At 43.0% G+C, this 18,740-nt stretch overlaps 1 protein-coding gene across 2 annotated transcripts in view; it reads left to right on the forward strand.

Annotated features, from left to right (window-relative positions):
• The window catches only part of MCPH1 (microcephalin 1), a 1,654,378-nt gene that overhangs the window by 143,549 nt on the left and 1,492,089 nt on the right, over positions 1 to 18,740 (forward strand). The gene's annotated exons all lie outside the window — the stretch shown is intronic.

The following is an 18,740-nucleotide window of genomic DNA, read 5'->3' on the forward strand; positions in this document are numbered from 1 at the left end:
ACACAAGGCACTCCACAAGACCGGCCCAGCCTACCTCAACAGACGGCTCTCCTTCTACATCCCCAACCGCCACCTACGCTCCGCCGACCTCACTCGCCACCGTCCCGTGCATCCGGAGAACAACCACCGGCGGGAGATCCTTCTCCCACCTCGCTGCCAAGACATGGAACACCCTCCCACTGAGCCTACGACAGACCCAAGACCTGCTGACCTTCAGGAGGATACTAAAGACCTGGCTGTTCGATCAGTAGCGGCTCCCCCCCCACCCCACCCCCAGCGCCTTGAGACCCTCGCGGGTATGTAGTCCGCTTAACAAATGACTGATTGATTGATTCCTACTTCAGGCATAGCACTCAAAGTGCTAGTGGTGTCGGATTATTTTCTGTATATGGGACTGCCATATGGCATTTTTGGTCTGGTTTATGATAGCCCGTTCATCTAATGATAGCACTAAATATAAATCGAAATTTGCATGGGGCTTCTATTAAATATACCACGTTTCAATTTCCAGTTAATAAAGCACTTGATAATGTGTGTTTCGTTTTATTCATATCGAATCTGCATACTCCAGTCGATAAACTGTTTAAGTAGCGGAGGCGGCCAGGTTCTAGGTTGTGAAATGTTTGATGACCTACTGTACCTAAAATAATCTTTTAAAATCGGTTGATCTTGAAAAAGCGATTTGAGAAACAGTTGTGATACACTACAAAGTTACTAAATTCGACATTTTCAATTACATATCTATGATTGTGTGAACTATACTTATTGCATTTCACCTTAAAGGTTACTTGGTTCATGTTCTTCAGTTTTGGCAGCATGAAATACTTTTTCGCCTTTTGCAGGGACCCTCTTGAAATCATTCATTCATAAGGCTGTGAGAACTCCAGTTTACAAACATTTTCATCATAGTTTTTGTTTATTTGCCAAATTGTAACCATTATTGCAGTTGCATTTTACTTTTGTAGGTCCCCCTTTTGGTATATTACAGATTTAATGTTTTGTTCATGCCGTCCATAAAATAAAAGGCACATCTGTTGGTGCATTCAGATATCGGAATTGCAGTTTCTTTGGAATTATTTTCATGCCTGTTTGTAAGCTCTGTGTTGTTTTCCTAGCTGGCCTAGTGCTTATCTGTTTTTCTTTTTTTTTCTTATTTGCTACTATGGCATATATTCATAAGCCATACATTACCTTTTTAATGTGCTATGTTGTTTCATTGTTCATTAAGCTGATATAGGATTCCTGCAAAGACAATCGGACCTAAAATGGAACCGCTGAACCATTTTGCCTATTTTACTTTGTAGACCACTACAACCTCTATGCAATTTCAGAATATAGATTTTATTTGTGAAAAATGGCAACCACGTATCTAGAATGTAACCTAAGCGCACTGATTTACAAGCTTATCACACACCAAAGCATCAAATAGTCCATCAACAAGAAGACAAATTCAGAAGAGCAATACGGCATTTCAGTCAATACAGTGATTAATGATTATTAAACCTTTAACGAAGGAGAAAACATGGCTTTTATATATAAATGAGTACAGTGGCTTTTTCTCCAATGCATTTCGAACAATTGCTGACTCCCAAACCTGTTAAACGTCTAACCAACATACAACCTTTAAGATCATTAGTACATTTCCTCTATTTAGTTATCCGATATTTTTTATAATGTTGCTAGAGAAATTCCGAAAAGCAACATGTACTTGATTTATAAGAGTGTATCACAACTGGTCCTCGCATTAAGGTTTTATAGAAAATTATAGTTAAAGTACTACCTTGGCGTACCAGCGCCCAAGGCACTTTGCTGCCACCATCATTCAAACGTTTTTAAACTTGTACCAAGTGTGGTGTATTTCAGATTGGATACATTTGAACACTGTGTAATACTGCATAAGAAAATACTCGCACTCACTGTATTATTTGCCAATCATCTATTTCGAAAATGTGTAATTGAATGATAGCGTACCTGCTATCAAGAGAGCTGGGATGGGCGGACGCTCTTTCCGCCTGCTGGCCGCCCAGCACTGGAACGCACTCCCCTTGTGTCTCCGGATGGAGGACCGGAAGAGCTGTTTTAGGAAAAATTAAAAAACTTATCTCTTCCCCCGGGATAGTTAGTGAGGGACGATCCGGGTGTGGAAATTTGTGCAGCTGCACCGCAGCGCAGAAGACACTGGCCGAGTATCACCATGCGCTTTATAAATGTGCCTAATATTATTATTATTATTATTATTATTATTAATGACCAGATAAGTTTTCTAGGCACTAATATTACATACTTAAAAGAAGGCATTTTGTAGGATATGTTAGGCAACCCAAACTGAAAATTAATTTAGTACTGGTTACCCAAATTTTGTAGCTGTTTTTTTGTTACGAGAGAGAAAGTTCACTTATCTTACTGCTGTTGGAGAAGCAGAGAAAGAGGAGGGTAGAGAGTCCGGAAGGGGAAGTAATTGGAGATTGTGAAGCGAGATTGGACAGTTCTGTTGGACTTTTTCTGTTTCTATTTCCCTTGGTTTCATGGGAAATGTAGTCTGTTTATGTCTTAACTAATGATGGCTGCTGGAAAGCATAAAGTGGAGAAAGAACAGCCTAATCCGAAGCCTCCGGTCCTGACATAGAATCCATATATTCAGTTTACATTACTAACTGGTTGGGGCAGTGATCTTAATGGTCGATACAAATTGCATTATGCTGAAATAGTGTTATTCTGCTTCAAATCTCGTAATATATTACCTGGAATTCAGGATAACTGATGGATGTAAATGTACTGACATGGCAAATTAAGAATGTTCAGAGTAGTAAATATGCAGTTTAATCTTATTCATAGTTTGTTGTAGCTAGATTGTTATTTAAAGGGAATTGAAAGCAACTTAAAACCAGAAATGGGTATCTAAACAAAAAAGTAATTTCAAAGAAACAACTCAGCGGTTCACTGAATATACACATCATAAAACATTTAGAAAAATATGTTTTAAATGTTACATTCAGTGTATTAAAATGTAATTAGCACTACACGTGTTGAATTCATTAAGCATTGTCTCAGTGAGCTAGGTCTCCAAAGGCAGAAGGGCCGCTAATGCAGGTAAGTACAGTTTTAGAAGAGGATTGATTGATTCTCTTTATATTTAGTATTAAGCTGTCAGTGAACATGCTAAATCGTTCATAGGTTTAGCCTTTGCGGGAAGTGATCACTTTCCTGTACAGATGATTTTTAACTGCAGTTTAAAACAAGGATAAAGATATTCTGATGAGCCGAATGTGAGTCAAGGTAGACAAAGTTGGGCATAAATTATACAGAAAATAAAATGGGAACACTGGCGAGAACTGATGTGACCTTAAATACTATGTCTTTTGAAATAAAGAACGAGGCCTGGTAGAATTAACTGATCATTAAGAGAAAATTAAAGAAATCATCAAATTGCCCTTCTTTGTTAAGATGCAATCCTACGAAAAGGAGTAGGTGCTTGGTATGCTACGGACTGTAACTTTAAAAGCAAGATTCTTCCGAGAGTTTTGAGGAAGCTAATACTTAAGAAAGAAGCAGTAGCCTTTGACCGGTATATAGATTTACAGAATGTATTTAGGTTGTTGGTTTAAAAAAAGAAAGAAGAAAGATGCCATTAGGAAAGCTGTGGTCCAAATATCGTAAGCAGTCATTTTGAAAGACTCAGTTGTTTTGGAAACTATGGGGGATGGTTATATGTCTGCTAGACAACCCCAGAGGAATTACGTACCATGATATCAATGGTAATAACCTTAAGATTGGATGTCAGCTTAGGGACCAAGCATTGACAAAGCCAATAGGTCTCACCTGTGTGAGAGCTATTGGCTTTGGAAATTTGTTTTAGCCATTTTGTACACCATCATGTCTGTTGTACGGCCTGGCTGAACGTTAGTGGCATAGATTGGAGTGGGGAAGATGGGGTGGGAAGGGTAGAAGGGAGTGAAGTGGGCTAGTTTGAAATTGAGTAGATTGGAATGGAGTGGAATAGATTATAGTGGAGTGGGATAGATTTGGATAGAGTTGAGTTAGGTAGAGTGGGGGGATGGATTAGAGTGGGGTTGATTGTAGTGGAGTGGGGCTAAATTGGGGTAGAGTGCTGTGGATTGAGGTAGATTGGACTGGGTGCATTATGGTACATTGAAATGGAATAGAGTGAAGTAGGTTAGATTGAACCTCAGTGTGGTTACTTGTAGCGGATTGTATCTGTTGCCGTTATTCTACATGTCTTGCCCCTAAGTCTGTGAGACTTAGGACACAGATTTCAAGATGAAATGGATGAACTATAGCACTTCCCAAAACTAAGGCACTTTAGAAAACCGACAAACGCAATTTACAAACACATGCAGTCACACTGACTGCTTTAAGAGTCTGTGGCATTTATTTGTTTCTGTAAAAGTAAGCACCGAATTCCAAAAGAAATGAAGGCAAAAACAAGCAAACCTGCACTTCATACAAGAAAAGTGGCACAAGTTCAAAGCAACCCAAAAGTGTTGGGAAAAGGTAGTGCTGAACTATAAAGCAAAGTTACAAACTGTGTCAATAGTCTGCAGCATTTTCTTGATTTAAAAAAAGGAATTGCCGAATTCCAACCCCAAAAAACGGTAGGAAAAACAAGTGCTGGTAAAACAAAAATGGAAACAAATTACTCGCCTGTGCAGCGGAAGGACACAAATAAAACAAAATCAATTAGTACTTGGTCCAAGCTCATCAGAAATAAAAGGAAGTGAGAAGAGGCATATGGTGGCCAGCTAAAAAGAATGTCAAGCAAACAAATGGTAAGTTATAGGTGAACTTTAAGCTCTTTACTGTATTCAATAACCTTCACTGCAAAGGCTTTGTTAGGCGAGACCTAAAAACTCAAGGACAAGAAAGATCGAGATTAATAAAGGCTGGAAGAAAGGGGGTATTGGAAATAATTATAAATAGGTATAAGTTCTAAAACAAATCTTACTGCAAGTAGAGTAAATGACCCTGACTGTATCAGGTTGATGAAAGCAATCCTAAATTGTAAGCATTGTTTTCAGAAGGAACACCAGAAGACCTCTCTGGCTATCGGCTTGTGTGTCTGTTTGATGTGCAAGATTATTTTGAATGTTGTGGAAAAATGGGCTTCTGCTAATGATAAAACCTCCTTAGAATGAGTTGGGTGCTGACCAGGTTTGTTACATTGCACCAAATCTTCACTTTAAATTTTGCAACACCTATAATGGTTGTATATGGTTCTTTAAGAGTATGTTTTGTGGACTTGAAGTCCTCATTTGATTGAGTTCATAAAAATATATTCTGGACTAAACTTTGTATTCGGGGCATGCTAAACACGTTGTTGTCATTGCCGATTAGTTTTCTTACTGGAAACTAGGTATACATTCAGGTTGGCATCATGAACAGATGATATGTGGCCCTACAGAAAATGGATTGAAGCTGGGGTGCGCAATGCCCCCCTAATATTTTTTCTCTTCCTGGGTGAACTTTCTGAAATTTTGGAAGGGAAAAATGAAACCCACCTAAAACAAACGGTAACCATATTCATATTTTATTATAAGCAGAAGATGTGGCAATTTTGTTTGAACTCCTCAGGGCTACAGAGCCAGTTGAATGTTTTATATCGAATGGGCAAAACTAATTTGATTATTAATACTACCTGTGAGAAATTAGGTTGTTTGTTGGGTGGTAGGAGGGAGGGTGGAACCCTACTCAAGCAACAGTCCCAATCCTTGTCAAGGTGAACCACAAAAAGTCACTAAATTAACCTATGCTTAACCCTCGGCTAGCTTGGCACAAAAGCAGTCAGGCTTAAGTTTGAGGCAAAGTATAAAAGCAATAAAGTGAAAACAAGAGAAATCCCACACCAATTTAGAAAAATGGAGTAAAATATAATAAGATATGGGACACCAAAATAATAAACATGCATCAGAAGAACTGGAGTTAATATTATTATTAAATTGAATTTGTAGGGCGTGCAGCTACCCCAAAGTGTTTCCTGTTGCCGTCCAGGTAGGGGAAAAAAAAGTAATGAGTGAAAGGAAAAGGTATTAGAGGTTAAAAAACCAAGTCTTTAAAGCCTTGCGGAAGGCACCGTACCCGGTTTCCTCTCGAAGGGAAGCAGGTAGAGAATTCCACAGGGTCAGTCCTAAATAAGAAAATGACCGACCACATACGAGTACGTTTGACTTTTGGGACAACAAACTTAATCTGCTGGGTGGAGCGCAGAGGGCGCGAGGGCTGATAGCGCTGAACTAGGTCTTGCAAATATTTCGGGGCCACTCCTGTTTTAATTTCAAACATAGCACAAGGCTTTAAATTTGACCCGTTTCTCCACTGTCAGCAAGTGTAGGTCACGAAGCAAGCCTTAGACAGAGGACAACTTAGGCACACGACAAAGCAGTGTAGCATTCGCATTTTGCACCATTTGAAGTCTCTGGATCGTTGCTTTGTTGGAGCCTAGATAAAGAACATTGCCTTAGTCCAGTCTAGAGGTAACAAGGGCCCGGACTCCTGCTCTCTGTGCTGAGAGGGGAATTATCCATAAAATCTTCTTTAACCGTTTTAGAACATTAAAACAGGTAGAGGACACCTTGGTGACTTGTTGTTTCATTGATAGATGTTTGTCTACGATGAAGCCCAAAGTGCGAACATGATGCACCGGCAAGGGTAAAGCTTCTGTTTCAGAGGGCCAATGTTGAGGTCCCGTAGGTCATGTTTTGTTCTAGGCATATGGGCTGCAGACACACTACTGCATAGGTCACCATCTGGTGGTGGGCCCGGATGATTACACTTTGTTTTTGTCTTGGAAGAGTCTTTGTCTGTTGGATGATGACTCCTGTAGATCGTAGTGCGCATGGGCATCAACTCCATCGTCAGATTGTTTTTTTCCGCCATCGGGCTCGGATGTGTTTATCATTCGGTCCCGTTACCGATCTCTTTTCAACTTCCAGTCCTATATCATCAGTATCGTCTTTGACAGTAATTCCAGTTACCCGCGTCGAAGAAAGGCTTGCGCTTCTCGATTTCAGCGTTCGCCGGGGCGTCGGGCCCTACTGCGCCATAGGGCCTTTGGCTCAAGGAAAGAACACCCTTCAAGAAGACATAAATTTCCTCACACTGAGCTTCATGAGGTTTGCAATCTGTGCTTTTCTCCAGAGCACCAGAGTCGAGATTGCGAGGCCTGCGCTTCGGTCCAAGAAAACCATCAGAGACCGTCAAGCTTGAAGAGTCATGGCGCAGTCATCTTCATCGACACCAGACCTCATCCTAGACGAGGCTCCGATCGAGGTAGTGTCCGAAGAACAACAGCAGGACGGCATTGTTTCCGAAGCAGAGGATTCAGCTTCTGGAGCTGAGGAACAATCAGAAGATGACAATCCTCTTCCAGCTGGTCAACAGGTTGTGAGTACAAGCGTCAACCCTGTTCACCCACCCCATCCCCCCATATCAGGAGAGGCTTCGGTTCCACCTCCACCTCCGGGTCCAGGTGCATACCGACAAAATCCTTCCGACGCCCCGCCTTCTGGCTCGGCAACGAAGAATCCAAAAAAGCCTCCAGTCATTCCGGGCTAGAGTGAGTCTGTCTGTCCCGACAAGCAGAAGGTCCTCAAACCAAAACTAACTCCGGCACCAAAGCAGCCCTCGGTACCGAAACCGTTCGAGCCGAAAACAAGCTCGGAACCGAAAGAGGTTCCCAAGTCTATTGAACCGAAGACTTATCCGGTTCTGAAAAAAGTCGACCCAAAGCCTGCTTCGGCACCGAAAAACACTTTGGCTCCGAAGATCGATGATTCCAAACGTGCTCCAGGACCAGTAATTCCGGATCCAAAAAGCTCCGAACTGAGAGAGACACATGACATCAAGTCTTCGGAACCAAAGCCCAGATCCGCTCCATAGACAATAGACACTGTAAAACCTAAGCATTTCGGTCCCAAGCAGGTAAAATCGGCACCGAAAAAGGATATTTCCGCAGAAGAGCTTTACCCCCCCAGATCCAAAGCAAAAGACTCTTCGTATTAGTCCAAAGACTGGACATGTAATTACAGTGCCTGAAAAGAGGAAAATTGACTCTCCCAAACCTCCTCCACTTCCTCTCAAAAAGCATGCTCAAACGTCCCCCATAAGAATTCCTTCACCATTGCTAGAGATACCAATAGATATTTCTCCTGCACACTCAACATCCATCACACATAGCCCTATACCACAGGATGATGATGATGAAGACAATTATTCACATGGGGTAGAAAGTGAGCAACACATAGATGACACAGATGACCCAGACAATATTCCTGGGCCATCAGATGATCCCTGGGAAGATTATAATGCGCCAGATGCACCAGATCTGCCACAAGATGACGCATACCCTGCTAGACCATCTCCCCCAGATGACACTATTGGGTTTACACAGCTCATTCATAGAGCAGCCACTTTTCATGGAGTGGACTTACATACAGATCCAGTGGAAGACGACTCCCTTATGGATACACTACTGTTGTCACATAAAACCACAACCACATTACCAATACTTAGTGGAGTGGTAAAACATGCACCAGAGGTATTCAAAGACCCCGTCAGAGCCTGGGTAATTAACCCCAAACTAGAAAAGAACTATAAAGCGGCTCCAACTGACCCAGCATGCATCAAAGGTCAGCTGCCATTGGACTCATTATTAGTCTCAAATGCAAGGAAAAGAGGTAACTCGCAGACAACAGGGGATGCTCCAACCCCTGATAAGGAGTCCAAGCTTTTAGATGCTTCAGGAAAACGCACCTTCTCACATGCAGCCAGCGTCTGGAGAATTTATAACACTCAAGCTTTGTTAGCAAGATATGATCAAGCTCATTATGATGAGCTAGAAACACTCATGCAACATTTACTAGAACAATATAAGGCCAGGGCTTCTGACTTAATACAAGAAGGCAAGGTTATTACCAATACCTCAATCCTCTGTGCATTAGATGCTGCCGACACAGCCTCGAGCAATAAATACAGGTGTACTGTTGCGTAGACATGCCTGGTTACGCATCTCTGGGTTCAAGCCAGAAGTACAGGCCAGTATCCTAAATCAACCCTTTGACCAGCAACATCTCTTTGGTCCAACAGTTGATAATGCACTAGAGAAAATGTAAAAGGATACGGATACGCCAAAGTCCATGGGAGCCTTACAAACTCAGACCCATCGAGCGTCCTTTCGTCGCTCCTCTTACTGGGGCGCCGCTAAAGGTTTTCAAACTGACAACACCTCCACTTATAAAGCGCCCACCCAAACCTCGCCCAGTAGAGGGTATCAGAGAGGAGGATATAGCGGTAACAACAATAAGGGTACAGGCAGAAGCAACAGCAACCGCAATGCCTCTACTCCCAAACAGTGACTTTCCTCCCATACCCCCAGACCATTCCACTCCTGTCGGGGGAGATTACTACAGTTCCTACCTGTCTGGAACTCCATCACCACAGACAGGTGGGTAAGACAAATGGTTCAGTCAGGTTATTGCCTGGAGCTCACTTCCACTCCTTCAACAATACCACCCAGATAACGTCCAATGTCACAGGTGAATCTCACACTCCTAAAACAAGAGGTTGCATCTCTACTGCAAAATAATGCAATAGAACCAGTCCCAGAACACCATCAAAACACAGGAGTTTACTCCCTTTACTTTCTCATACCCAAAAAGGACGGTTCCCTCCGACCTATACTAGATCCAAGGCCTCTAAACCTTTACATACAATCCGACCACTTCCATATGGTCACAATACAGCAGGTTCTGCCGCTGTTAAAACAAGGCGACTTCCTTGCCACATTAGATCTCAAGGACGCCTACTTCCACATTCCAATCCATCAATCTCTCAGAGAGTACCTTCAATTTGTACTAGAAGGTCAACATTACCAATTCAAAGTACTCCCTTTCGGAGTAACTACAGCACCTCGAGTTTTCACAAAGTGTCTAGCAGTAGTAGCAGCACACTTAAGAAGGGACAACATTCATGTCTTCCCATACCTAGACGACTGGTTAATAAAATCCAAGTCATATCACCAATGTGTATAGCACACGCATCAGACCATCTGCCTGTTACACAAGCTAGGATTCACAGCAAATCAAATGAAGTCACTTCTCCTACCGTCCCTGTCTCAACAGTATCTAGGTGCCACAATAGATACCTCCAAAGCAATTGCATACCCCAATCTAACAAGGATACAAAGTATGCAGGCTCTTATACAAAAATTCCAGCCACAACACTCACTACCAGCTCGAGTGTTTATGCAATTAATCGGAATGATTGCATCTTGCATTTTCATAGTACTACACGCAAGACTACACATGCGCCCCATACAAGAGTGCTTAGCAAGTCAGTGGAATCAGGCTCAGAAACAAATAACAGATTTGGTGGTGGTGGACGACCGGACACATCGCTCTCTGCAGTGGTGGAACACCAAAAACCTTTCCAAGGGACGGCCGTTCATAGATCCTGGTTCACAAGTGGTGCTAACCACAGCACAGACGCATCTCTCACAGGATGGGGAGCGCATTTGGAAGAACACACAGTACAGGGTACATGGACACCACAACAAAAGCTACTCCACATAAATCTGGAGTTGCTAGCAATTTTTCTACCTCCTAAAATAATTTCAACATTACCTATCAAGCAAGGCTGTACTAGTCCGTACCGACAATGACAGCCATGTATTACATCCAAAAACAGGGAGGAACACACTCCTTACAACTCTCCCAGCTGGCGCAGAGCATATGGAGGTGGGCCATTACTCAAAAAATCTTTCTGTTAGCAGAACTTCTACCAGGAGTTCACAATCAAGTTGTTGATCTGTTATGTCGTCAAAGACAACAGATACACAAGTGGGAACTTCTTCCTCAAGTTCTTCAACCTTTCTTTCACAAGTGGGGACAACCAGAGATAGATCTGTTCGCCACACACCACAACTCCAAATGCCCAAGCTCCGCTGCCAGATACCCGCACCCATTGTCCAAAGGCAATGCTGTATGGATGAGTTGGTCAAACAAATGTGCGTACACTTTTCCACCTCTCCCACTAATTCCGTTAGAGGTACGCAAGCTACAGCAACATTCCCTCACATTGATTCTCATAGCACCAACGTGGGCAAGACAACCGTGGTACACCACACTACTAGAACTCTCAGAAGTACCACATCAAAAATTAAAACTCTCCACATCTGCTGACACAGAACCATGGAGAGATCATGCATCCAGACCCAATGCAGCTCAATCTAGCGATTTGGCTGCTGAGGTCTTAGAATTTGGATACCTCAATCTTCCGCCTGATTGCATGAATGTCATAAAAGAAGCGAGAAACCCCACCACTAGAGCATGCTATGCAGCCAAGTGGAAAAGGTTTGTTGAGTATTGCACAAATAACAACATTAACCCATTTTGATGTTTCCATTCAAAACATCATATGCTACCTGCTTCATTTACAAAGATGAAATTTCGCGTACTCCTCAATCGGGTTACATCTTGCTGCTATAGCAGAGTACCTTCAAAACCGACACAATGTGTCATTATTTAGAGTACCTGCCATCAAAGGTTGATGGAAGGACTCAAAAGAATAATTCCGACCAGAATACCACCCTCCCCGGTATTGAATTTAAATTTTGTTCTCACTAGTCTTATGGGTCCTCCATTTGAACCATTGCATAAGTGTGAGTTACAGTTCCTTACATGGAAAGTTGCTTTTTAGTTGCTATTACCTCACTCAGAAGAGTAAGCGAGATCCAGCCATTAACAATTCAAGAACCATTCATACAACTCCATCACAACAAAGTGGTTCTTAAACTAAAAATACCTTTCAAAAGTCATTTCACCGTTCAACCTCAACCAATCTATTGAGTTGCCAGTGTTCTTTTCTCAACCACAAACTCTACATACATTAGATGTAAAAAGAGCACTCCTCTACTACATTGATAGGACAAAACCATTTCGTAAAACAAAACAACTGTTTGTGTCCTTTTCTGCTCCACATAAAGGTAATCCCATTTTAAAATCTGGAATTGCAAGGTGGATTGTTAAGTGCATTCAAATATGTTACCAAAAAGCAAAACGCATTCTATCCATTCCCCCTTGGGCTCATTCCACCCGTAAATTAGGAGCATCTATGGCATTCCTAGGAAATATACCCCTAGATGATATCTGTAAAGCAGCTACATGGTCTACACCGCACACATTTACAAAACACTATTGTGTAGATGTGCAGGCAAAACAACAAGCTAGTGTGTGCCAGGCTGTACTCAAGACATTATTTCAAACTACTGCAAGAGATACTGGTGGTCGCCGCTAAGGCAGAAAAACTGCTATGCAATCAATGCAATAGTGTGTGGTCTGGTCTGCAGCCCACATGCCTCGAACGGAAAATGCTACTTACCAGTATGCATCTGTTCTTGGCATGTAGGTCTGCAGAGCCACACACGCCCACCTGCCTCCCCGGCTACCTATATCTGTTCCAGTAATATCTTAATTAGATACACAAGACATGGACATCTTTTTCTGTACTCCTACAACTCCATCATTTCCCCAATGGCGAAAACAATCTGACAATGGAGTTGATGCCCATGCGCAATACAATCTACAGAAGGAGTCATTCAAGAGACAAAGACTCTTCCAAGACAACAACAAAGTGTAATCATCCGGGCCCACCACCAGATGGCGATCTATGCAATAGTGTGTGGCTCTGCAGCCCTACATGCCAAGAATAGATGCATACTGGTAAGTAGCATTTTCCTTTCATATGATCATGACTTCAGTCTTGTCCCTGTTTAATTTGAGCAGGTTGTTTTGCAACCAGGACGCAACTTTACTCAGTCCTAACTAGGACAGAGGATTCCAAACCCTTAGAAGAAGAAAGAGAAAAGATGATCTGGGTATCATCAGCATAAGAAAAAAGGGACAGACCAGCCTCTTCAGCAACCTCCGCTTAAGCACGGAGTTATGAATGTTGAAGTGAAAAATAGCTCTTAAAAGATCAAAGCAACAACCTAGACCAGGCAAAGTCGAAAGTTATAGCCTGCCGCGATGGAGCTTGATTCGGATACACAAAGTAGATTGGACCTGGTCTCTGTTTACCTTTGGGCTTCAAAGAAATTTTGAAGAAATATGTCTGAGAAGGTAAAGTTAAGCAGGGCAAAGCAGCTGGTGGTGTCTAGGAGCCGTCGTCAGGGAGGCAATGGACAAAGTCGCGGTGAAGATTCCTACGTTCTGACTTAGTCTCTTTTTGGAAGTCTAAAATCTCCAGCAGGAGGAAGCTGCAGGCTATATCTGATGAGGGCTCCATGTGGCTGGCTACCCCTATTACAAGGAACTGCTGAACAGGATTTGCTTCTTCAGAGAAGAGCATAGCAGGAGCTAACGAAAGTCAAGCTGACTGGCGATGTACCTTGGGTGGATCGGCAAACTCGTAGGTCCCGGTCTCCTCTTGGTTCTCAGAGCACTTTTAGGCATAAACGTTACCAAGTTTTAGATCTGGCCTATCAGTGCACCTTAAGCACCACTTCCAAGGGCCCGGGACTGGAGGGACACCAATTAAAGGGGCAGGATTTACTCAGGCTGAGTCCAGGTGGGGGTTCAAGATGGTCGGAGCCTTTTCTGTCCATGAGGCTCTGATCAGACAGACAGCTAGCCCTTAAGTCACTCTGGAAGTTCAGAGTTCAGGCAGAAAAGCAGGTATTGAGCAGTAGGGCAGTCTTTAGAGGGCTTGAGGCAGGCATTGGGGCACTCATCTGAAGTACACAGCAGGGCACAGGTAATAGGGCTGTTCTCTGAGAGATCTCAGCAGGCTCAGAAGTGAATTGAAGAGTTTCTCAGTTCCCCAATTTATACCTGATGCCAGCTTTGAAATTGAAGAAATATCTGGAATTTCCTGCCTCCTTGCCTTGGCTAGTGTGAAATACTGTGTGTGTGGGCTGAGGCAATGTCTTTTAAGTGCAAGTAGGACTGGGCGCAGTTCCCCCCTCTTGCCATCCTGCCAGTGTGCCTGTCTGGGAAGCATACACAAAAGCCAACTACATTTAGTCATGTAACCCAGGAAACAAGTTGCATTGATCACCAAATGGATAGGACAGGAAAATGCCAACTTTCTAGTCCTAAACCTTTCAGAATAGTGTCTTAAAATCTGACTTTAGAATTAAAGAGGATATTAAATGACAATTCCTTTGACACCCAACATGCTCCCAAGCAAAAGTTCTCACTTATTAAATGTAATAAGGGAACCCAATGTTATCCTATGGGAGAGGTAGGCCTTATAGTAGTGAAACAAAGATTTTTTTTTACAACCGGACATATAAAACTTAGTATATGTCCAACTTTTTAAATACAATGTATGTGTATTAAAGAGTAGTTATAGACTTGCCAACAGTTTTATTTTGCCAAGTCGAATTTGCCGTTTAAAACTGCACAAATGCTGCAATGGCATGCCTGAGACATGTTTTAAGCGGCTACTTAACCGGGTGGCACAGTAAATACGGCAGGATCACTAGTATAAAACACTGCAATGGCATGCCTGAGACATGTTTGAATGTTATGTTATGTTAGGCACACTTATATAGCGCTCGACTCACCCGGAGGCATCTCCGCGCTTACTTCATGTTCGAGTGGTAGCGGGAGTCAGAACAAATGAGCTTTATTGGTTAAAACAGAAAGGCTTTTAATTGTTTCCTGAAGATATTGTAGGAGGGACATTCACGCAGAGTTAGGGGCAGAGAGTTCCAGTACCGCGTGGCAAGAAATGAGAAGCCCTGCCAGTGGAACGTCTAAGCAGTATCCGGGGCACTTTTAAGAGGGCTAAGAAGTTAGATCTAAGGGTCCGACCAGGAACATGTTTAATAAGCTTTTTGCGCAGATAGTCATGGCCTTTTCCTCTAAGAGAGTTGTAGATGAGGCAGCAGATCTTAAAATTCGAGCGCTTTCTGATTGGGAGCTAGTGGAGCTCTCTCAGCAGAGGTCCTGATGGAGTGCCAGCCGGGCGATTCAGAATCATTCTAGCAGCCGTATTTTGGATCACCTGCAGTTTGACCAGCTGCGTCTTTCCGGCTTTGGCCAGAAGAGCATTGCCGTAGTCCAGGCGACTGGTCACCATGGCCTGGACTAGGGTTCGACGATGTCTGATCGGCAGATAGGGCAGAATCTTTCGCAGAAGACATAGGCTGTAGTAGCATGAGCTGGTAACTGCGGCAATATCATTTTTCATAGTAAGAGAATGATCCAGAATTATTTCCAGGCTCTTCATTGACTGTTTTGGGGGGGGGGGGAGGGGGGGCAGTCCAAGCTGGGGTGGCCACCAGTCATCCGTCCAGATTGTGGATGCTTTCCCCATCAACATTACCTCAGTCTTACTTGGGTTCAACTGGAGACAGTTCTCGGACATCCAGTTTGAGATAGTGAGCATGCCTGCCTAGAATCGAAGTTTCTCAGATTCTAAGTTGGAGCCTATTGTGAACATAAGCTGGGTGTCGTCAGCGTATGAAATTATTTCAAACCCAAATTGTTCCACGATTTTAGCCAGGGGGGCCAAATAGACATTAAATAATGTTGGGCTCAGGCAGGAGCCCTGGGGTACACCTCTATCCAAGCAAGTTTTCTTCGAGAAGTATGGCCCTAACATAATCCTTTGATATATATTAGTCAAGAAATTCTGCAGCCATTTTAGGGCCACGCCTCGGATGCCACAGGTATGAAGTCCCACCACGAACTTTAGATGTGAAATAGTATCGAAAGCCGCGGAGAGGTCCAGGAGGATCAGAACTGCCGATCCTCCAGCATCCACTACCTGCCTCAGGGAGTCGGTCACTGCCAGGATAGCGGTCTCTGTGCTATAAACTGGACAAAACCCTGATTGCGAGGGGTCCAGGAGACTATTAGTCTCAAGATATGAGCTTAGTTGCCTGTTGATGGCTGTTTCCAGTTTCTTGCCCAACAGGGGGAGTAACGATATAGGACGGTAGTTACCGAGTGTTAAGGGGTCTGCGGTTGTTTTTTTCAATATAGGACGAACATAAGCTTCTTTCCATGGGATGGGGATTAAGCCTGATTGGATTGAGCAGTTAAACATTTTTTGAATATCTGGGGCAAAACTGGGGGCTAGCAGAGCTATTACTCCGGCAGGGCAAAGGTCGCTGGGGGAGCCAGATTTAGCAGAAGATAGTAGATTAGTGACCTCTTCAAGCGTAATCTGTTTGAACTGCTAGAGGGTGCTTGCAGTCAATATGTCCGGATCTCCCAGGGTGCTGAAGGAGTCAGAATTCTGGGACCTAAAATTAGCAAAGTTGCAATGAAGTATGCAGCTAATGAGTCGCATAGTTCTTGCGTTTCAATCGGGGATTGTCTGCAGGCTTGGGGGGATACAAAATCTTTCACTATGGTGAATAGGGTTTTAGAAGAATTGCTGGCCTGATCAATTTGATTCATAATAAATGTTTGCCTGGCAGATTTTAAGTTTTGATGGTATTTGGACAGGGAAGATTTATAGGACTGTCTGTCTAAAAGATTTTTGCTGATTCTCAATCGTCTCTCCAAAGTCCTGCACTTGGATTTTTCAATTTTGAGGTCCAGAGTGTACCAAGGGGCTGATTGCCGCCGTTGGGCAGGACAATACTTTTTTGGAGGGATTATGGAGTCGAATGCGGTCACTAGGGCAGAGTTAAAGCCTTCAAACATTCTGAAAGGTTCAGAGTCAGCTAAAGCACTCTCCGATGGAAATGGACAAAATACCTCCCCAAAAGATTTCGAGGGATAGGTTATTCCAGGGTCTACGTAGCTCCACCCGATTTTCCTAGTGAGGGCTCACTGACCTGAAGTGAGATGGTAAACAAGACCATGGAGAGGTCAGTCCATGTTAGAGGGAGGGGAGGGTGGCAAGTCAGGTGGTCGATATTAGTAAAAATCATGTCCAAGGCATAACCCGCCCGGAGTGTGGGGCCAGAGACCGTTTGGGACAGGCCCATCAGATTGAGGCTAGTTATGAGCTTATTCCCATCTGGATTTGAGATGTCTTCGCCATGAAAGTTGAAATCCCCCAGCAATATAAATTTGCTGGCGGCTAAGACTTGCAAGGTTATCTGCTCAGTCAGGGTATTAGAAAAATTGTCTCTAGATCCCGGAGGGCGGTAGATCAATGCTCCGTTCCAGCTGTCAGTGGGTGACAATGATATTAAAAATGCCCAGTTCCAGGCTATCACTGGTTAAGGTAGAGGTCCATTTGGCCTTGAGATGATCTTTGAAAGCTATGGCGATAGCGCCTCCGCTTTTTCCCTCCCTGTCTAAATGGATGATTTTGTAGCCTTCTGGGATGGCTAAATTAATCTGAGGGTGATTGATGGAGTTTAACCAGGTTTCGGTGAAGAAACAGAGCTCTGGGGAATGAGTCGTAATCAGGTCCCATATTTCGAAAGGGTGTTTGGCTATAGATCTAACGTTGCATAAAATGTACTTAAGGATGGAATTCTCTTGGGCGAATTCGTTATTTTGGTGTAGTGGGCTGGACATAATCGGGTCGTTTTGAAAGGAGCATGTCCTACAAGCTACAGGCCCATCTAGAAGAGTAGGAAACTTACTGGGGCAGCAGATGTTGATCGAGTGGTAGGTTAGTTCCCTGTATCTAATGTTTAGCAGGGCATTGGGTGAATAAATCAGTCTGGTTGAAGGAGGGGCATTAACTATAATTTGGGCAGCACTTCCTGCCACTGGGCCCGGTTCGGCGCAAACGGGTTTGCCTTTGGAGCTACTTAACTGGGTGGCACAATAAATGCTGCAGGCCCACTAGTATAATTTAATTTACCATCCCTGGGTATCTATTATACCACTTTACTATGTGTTTATAAGTAATTTAAATATTCCAATCCGGTATAAGCCAATTTTGCAGTGTTTTAGGGAGTAAACACAACCACTTTAGCACTGGTTAGAAGTGGTATAGTGCAGAGTCCTAAAGCCAACAACCACAAAGTTCAGAAGACAAAATGTTTCGGGGAACACCACACTAAGGCTGACCGGTCTAACACCACCAAAACACAGGCGTTCCAAATGGGAGTGTGAAATGTAATTTCACCTGAGATATAGATATTGAAAATTGCAAAATGTAGTTTCTCAAGTATTTAGGGGTGATTTTAAGGAGATTTCTTCTTCAAAGAACACAGACTTTCTTAACAATGACTAGAAGGATGTAGATGTTTCGGACTGTGGTGTTTGGTAGTCCAATGTAGAGGTCTATTTATCCAACCTGTTACCAATTAGAAGGATTTTATCAATTTGTTTTAAAGATTTGAAGGGAGAGCATCAAGAGTAGCCCTAAGTCTGCCATTTACAATTGGCATTGAGATGGGAATGCCCCTGTGGACAGGCAAAATGAAACTATCAAATGTCTAGGATTTTTAGCTCAGCAAGATGTTATTTCTGTTGCTGGGAATGATTATTTGTTTTAAGTGAACTATAGTTTGCTATGAACTTCATTTCAGTATTCTAGTTAAGAAATATTTCTATCACTTTAACCAGCAGGCTGTTATTAAAGGTGACTTTCAGTGCATCTAAATAGATGTTACACAAAATATTGGGGGAGGAGAATATTGGGCCCGATTTGGGGGAAAAAAAGTAGTCCGAGACAAAATCCTAACTTTACGACTTTCGGTATTCACAAAAGGCATTTAGGAGTTTTGGTCTGAAGACAAAATCCTAACTTAAGTTTGTCTTAAGACCAAAACTTAAGACAAAATCCTACCTTTACTACTCCTA

The sequence above is a fragment of the Lissotriton helveticus genome, chromosome 6 (genome assembly GCF_964261635.1).
Source record: "Lissotriton helveticus chromosome 6, aLisHel1.1, whole genome shotgun sequence".
NCBI classification, from domain to species: Eukaryota; Metazoa; Chordata; class Amphibia; order Caudata; family Salamandridae; genus Lissotriton; species Lissotriton helveticus.